The sequence below is a fragment of the Chinchilla lanigera genome, unplaced genomic scaffold (genome assembly GCF_000276665.1).
Source record: "Chinchilla lanigera isolate Chin_1 unplaced genomic scaffold, ChiLan1.0 scaffold00050, whole genome shotgun sequence".
NCBI classification, from domain to species: Eukaryota; Metazoa; Chordata; class Mammalia; order Rodentia; family Chinchillidae; genus Chinchilla; species Chinchilla lanigera.
The window spans coordinates 11,361,361-11,367,313 of NW_004955451.1; the positions used below are offsets into that span (position 1 = coordinate 11,361,361).

The window sequence follows — 5,953 nt, forward strand, 5'->3', positions numbered from 1 at the left end:
GGGCCTGGGCGGGGCCTGGGCTTCAGCTCCCACTGCAGCTGGGGCGCTCCGGCCTTCCGCGTCGGGTCCTGCTCGTGTGTGGGCCGCGGGTGCGTACCTGCCCCGGCTTGGCCGGCACAGAGGATCTCCTGCCTCTCCTGGTGCCGCGGGTTGCGGCGAGTTCTGGGTTCCCCGGAAACCCGGCGGGAGAGCTCGTGCGGGCTCCGGGGCACCCCAGCCGCCGTCCCCTCTCCCAGATCCCAGGCCTCTGCTGGAGTCGCGACTCCTAAACTCTAGGCGGTGCCGCCGGAGTCTCGATCTCCTGTGTCACCATCCGGGAAGCGAGGCCGGGCGGGGCCGGAGAATTAGAGTTTGCACCGTTTTCCGGGGGCTGGTGTCGTGAGCCTGGGGCCGCGCTTGGGAGCCTGCAGCTCTCAGCGCGCGCTGTGGTATCTGGCCCCTGCGGCTCGGCGTCTGCTCCCGGTTGCCTGCGATCCTGCCTTGCTCACCACCTTAGGTGCTGGGGAAGAGCCTGGACGCACAACTTCCGGTCGCCGGGGGTGGGGGGCTGATCCTAGAACTAAACATCTCCTGCCCCTCCTGAGCCTAGCAGGAGGTGGGGAGCAGTGCCCACCAAAGAAGACGGACAGAGATGTGGAAACCCAGATGGAAGATTTAAAACGAAGACTGGCCAGGCCTGACTGCACATGCCTTGTGATCCTAGCACTCCGGAGGCTGAAGCAGGAGGATCACCGTGAGTGTGAGGCCAGCCTGGGCAACATAGTGAGACCCTGTCTCAAAATAAAGAAATAAATAATCACGACGGCTTTAAGAATCACTATAGAAGCCGGGCATGGTGCTGCACACTTGCAGTCCCAGCACTACAGAGGCTGAGGCAGGACGTTCACTGAGTTCGAGGCCAGTCTGGACTTACAAGTGCGTTCAAGGCCAGCCTGAGCTACCTAGTGAGGTCCTGTCTCAAAAAACCACTATAGAATGAGAATGAAAATAGAAATGGTTAAAATAATTTTTTTATTATTAAATTTCTAGAAGTTTGAAGACTATGGCAGAGGAGTTGGGGGAGGAGCTGGGAGAGAGTGGGATGAAGGAACCCTGAACTGGGAGAAGCACAGGTTGGACAGTCAGTCGTTTTTGCACTGCAAGAAATGAAGATCCTCTCCTATGATTAGCATTTGTAACCCGCGCCCTCCCAGCTTTCGTTCAATGGGAGAATTTTGTTCAGGTGATGGTGCTGCTACTTCAAACAATCCACACTTGGAGGATCTGTGAAAACATTCTAGGCAGGCTGAATTTGTTTTTTTTTTTTTCTTTTCTTTTCTTTGTGTGTAGGGGACAGAGTTTCACACTGCAGTTCACGCTGGCTTTGAATTCACTATGTAGCCCAGGCTGACCTTGAACTCATGGTGATCCTCCTGCCTCCGCCTCCCAAGTACTGGGATTACAGGTATGCACTACCACACCTGTATTCATTATATAACATTTATACTTTAAGAAACAAGGAGAAGGTCGCTTCCAACCTCCAAGATAATTACTATTATGGTTTCTGCCCTCCCTGTCTTTCTGTGTATGTAATCTAGCATGGATAAGGTCATGCGGTTTTTTGAATGCAGAAAATTATTTTTAAACTAGGAATGGTAGTCTGCCACGACCTACACAGCCAGTGGGGTTCTGAGAGGGGGCGACAGGAGGTTAAGAAAAAACAGACACATAGAAAAAGGAAAGCTGGGACCAGGTGGGACTTGACCTCTGATGGAGAGGCAGCGGGATAACCCAGCATGGTCTGCGTCTTTATACATAGTAAAAAGGGGGGAAGTACACGACGGAGTCAAAATGCAAGGTCTCAGTGTTTTGCTGAGAATGTTGGAATCAAAACATTCTCAGAGCTGTGTGTGTTGTAGTCAACAGGGAGGCACACCAAGGCCTGACACCTGCTGGGCTGGCCTTGCTCTAGTCCCAAGGAATTTGCCAACCTCCAGCTCAGCCAAGGCTCCACTGCTTCCCACGGCAGTCCACACCTGTAATCCTAGCGGTCAGGAGGCTGAGGCAGGACGATGGAAAGTTACAGACCAACCTGGGCAGTTTGGTACTTTAGAGAAACCCTGTCTCCCATACCAATACTAATATGAATATTAATAATAATAACACATTTTAAAATATTTTAAAGAAAAAATAAAATATTTTAAGGTATTTCTTTCTCCTCCTTTATGCTATGGCTGGCTTCCTTTCTAATTTCCTCCTTTCCACCTTTCCTCAGTAGCAATCTGTGCATACATACACACGTGCATTTGCAGTTTTTATTTTATTTATTTATTTATTTAGTCTTTTTGAGACAGGGTCTCGCTCTGCAGTTCAGGCTGGCCTTGAGCTCACTTTGTAACCCAGGCTGGTCTTGAACTTGCAACGATCCCCCTGCCTCAGCCTCCCAAGTGCTGGGATTACAGGCATGCACCATCACACCCGGCAACAGTTTTTATTTTTGGAGTCATTACATTTAATTATTGTGGGAGGATGTCATAACTTTTAAAAACTGAATCATATCTCATGCATTCCCTTCATCTTTATTCCTCCCTTAGCAAAAATACACAGTAGAAATTCCCCTCAGCGGGGTGAGACAGCTCTAATTCATCCTTTTTAACGGTTAGGTAGTATTCCCTTCCCTCCTGAAATGGGCATTCTCTAGGATTCTGGTGCCTTGCTGCAACCACAAGGCAGTAATGAACATACTTCTAAGCCTGAGACTAAGTGCCTTTGTTTAGGTGCTACCATTTCCCAGGACTAGGATTGCAGGGGGAAAGGGAATTTTAAATTGTAATAGAAATTGCTAAACTGCTTTCTGCAAATCCTGTGTGAATTCACATCTCCAGCAACAACGCAGAGGGTAAAGCTTTCCCACACCCGCCCAGGAGCAGGTGTGATTCTGTCTTTAATTTTTGTTACTCTGATAGGTGAGAAGTGACCTCATTGTTTTTTAATTTGCACTTCTCTGTAGGCCCTGTTAATTGGTTTCTCCACTGTTTGGATTTGCTCTGTCCCAGAATGGCCTCTTCACATATGCCACAAATTATTGCTATTACCTTGTCTTTCACTTACCAATTTTTAAGACTGAGACCTGGTCTCACACATACAAAAAATTATCCATTTACTTTTAAAATTTATATATATATAAAAATATATATATTTATATAAATAAATAAATAAATATATATATTTTATATATAGTCTTTCTGAGACAGGGTCTCGCTACAGTTCAGTCTGGCCTTGAGCTCACTTTGTAGCTCAGACTGGTCTTGAACTCCCAAGGATCCTCCTGCCTCAGCCTCCCGAGTGCTGGGATTTTATATATATTTTGTTTTGTTTTGTTTGTTTGTTTTGTTTTGTTTTTTGAGACTGAGTCTGTCTATGTAGCCCAGGCTGGCCTTGAACTTGAAGGAATCCTCCTGCCTCAGTCTTCCAAGTGCTGGGATTACAGGCATACCACCATACCCAACCTAGATTTTACTATTTTTATTTATTTTATTTATTTTTAAACTACTTTTAAAACAAGTTTGTTAGCTGGGTTTGGTGTCCCATGCTTGTAATCCGAGGATTCAGGAGGCTGAGGCAAGGGGATTACAATTACAGTTCAAGGCCATTTTAGATTACAAAGTGAGGTCTGTCTCAAAATAGCAGAAAAAAATCTTGAGGTATATAACATGCAAAGATCAATTTGATTTGATCACGGAGAGTTCAAGGTTCATTGTTCCCTCTGTATCCTCTTGACCTCAGGTCTCTCTATAAATTCCCTGTGCTGATTTCTTTGATTGCAGAAAGTCTGGAAAATGAAAAATGCAAGGTGGCACATGCCTGGCATCCCAGTACTCAGGAGGCTGAGGCAGGAGGATCAATGTGAGTTTGAGGCCAGCTGGGGCTACATAGTAAGAACCCGTCTCAAAAAAAAACCAAACCAAACCAAACCAAAAGACCCAACAACAACAACGAATCAAAACATTTGGGCTGGCGGTATAGCTCATGGAAGAGGTGATAGGTTCAATCCCCAATCCTCCAAAAACCAGTCAAGCAAATCGACGACAACAGTTGCACAGTGCTCACGCCTTTGAAAAGCTTTGTGAGCAAAGGTGTCTACCCTGGGAGCCTAGCAGGGAGCTCATTCTTTGGTAATTTCTAATTTTTCCCTCTTAGTAATTGGTATATTAAAAAATGTATGCTACCTCTTTTTGGCTCAACGTTGTAATTTATGAATGTTTTTCTGGAGAATAAAGTTAAAGCCTCCACGACAGCACTCTTCTTTTTCTTTTGTGGTGATTTTGTTTATGATGAATGTGAACAGTGTGGATTAGTCTAAAAGCGAAAGGGTCACAGACCTTTCACTTCCCTGGTAGCAGGAGGCTGAGTGCCAGTGTGAACACAACTCTACTGCCACTCGGGCCCACAGTTACCGTTACTGATGGAGTCAGAGTCTCACTGCAGCTGGGGCTGGCCTCGAACTCTTAATTTGTGTCAGCACGACAGGTGAGCACCACCACACCCAGCTTTCTTCTTGTGTTTTGAGACAGTCTCCCTAAATCGCCCAGATTGGCCTGGAACTTGCAAACCATAAGAGAAGTTGCCCGGATGTGACCTGACCAGCCTGCATGCCCGAGGCCTCGCACTCCTGGGATCGCAGCCTCGGCTTAGCACTTTCACCCCAGACTCCAGTGGGGAGTATGTTTCCACCTGGAGGAGCAGCAGTCCTGCCCCGAAGCGATTGAAGCAGTAATGATAGAGAGATTGAAAGTGTTTGATGCACCCTATATGGTCCAAACACTCAACAGTGAGATCCATACTGAGGCTTTTTTTATTTTTTATTTTTTTTATTTTTTATTGAGACAAGGTCTCACTATGTAGTTCAGGCTGGCTTTAAACTCACTGTGAGCTTAGACTGGCCTTGAACTAGTGATCCTCCTGCCTCAGCCTCCTCAGCACTGGGATGACAGGGGTGCGCCACCATGCCTGGCTCCATACTGAGGCTTGAACCCAGGGCCTTCACACTGAGCCACACTTGCAGCCCTTTTTGTTTTTTCAAACAGAGTCCCACTAAACTGCAACAGAGGCTGGGCTCAAACTTAGGATCCTCCTGCCTCAGCCTCCCTAGTGCTGGGATCCCAGGCATGCGCCACCACACCTGGTGCGACCACAAAACTAAATCCACCTGACAAAAAGAAGGGAGTGGATTTCCTGTCGTTTGAGAAAGGAAAGGAAAGGAAAAGGAAAGGGTGAGGAACCACAGCCACCACCAGCCAGCGCACAGTGAGGGAGCCACAGGGGCGCACAGAGACATGCCTCCCCCACCCAGGGCCTCAGGAAGGCATACCGGAAACGGGCGCCTGAGTGGCACCCGGAAAAAACCCTGAGAATGAAGAAGCAGAGCGAAAATTCAAACAAGTAGCCGAGGCACATGAGGTGTCAGCAGATGCTAAGAAATGGGACATCTGTGACAATACAGCAAAGAGCGGTGACGCGGTGGTGCAGGAGGTGGGAGTCACTCCCACAGTCCCTGTGGGTCTGGGTTCAGATTCTGGAGCCCAGAGGATGTCTTCAGGGAATTTTGTGGCGGAAGGGACCCATTTTCATTCGACTTCTTCGAAGACCCATTTGAAGACATTTTTGGGGTCCCTGGAGGGGTCCCAAGGAAGCAGAAGCCATGAGTGGGCTCCTTTTTCTCTGCCTCCGGTGGATTTCCGTCCTTGGGAGTGGATTTTTGTCGTTTGATCCAAGATTTGCTTCACTCGGGTCGCTAGGTCCTGGAGGCCTCGCTTCATTTTTGTCCACGTCATTGGGCGGCAGTGGGATGGGTCACTTCAAATCTCTGTCAGTTTCTACTAAAATCGTTAATGGTAGAAAATCAGGGGCTGGGGATTTAGCTCAGTGGCAAAAGCGCCTGCCTGGCAAGCGCAAGGTCGTGAGTTCGGTTCCC

General features: G+C 47.8%; 1 long non-coding RNA gene and 1 pseudogene across 1 annotated transcript; both read left to right on the plus strand.

Annotated features, from left to right (window-relative positions):
• Positions 1 to 28: 28 nt before the first annotated feature.
• LOC106149628 lies at positions 29 to 4,821 on the plus strand. Its single transcript, XR_001235937.1, has 3 exons — positions 29 to 733; positions 1,330 to 1,444; positions 4,554 to 4,821. It is a non-coding gene; the product is annotated as an uncharacterized LOC106149628 (long non-coding RNA).
• Positions 4,822 to 5,147: 326 nt separating this feature from the next.
• Positions 5,148 to 5,953, plus strand: part of LOC102011391 — a 19,568-nt pseudogene continuing 18,762 nt past the window's right edge.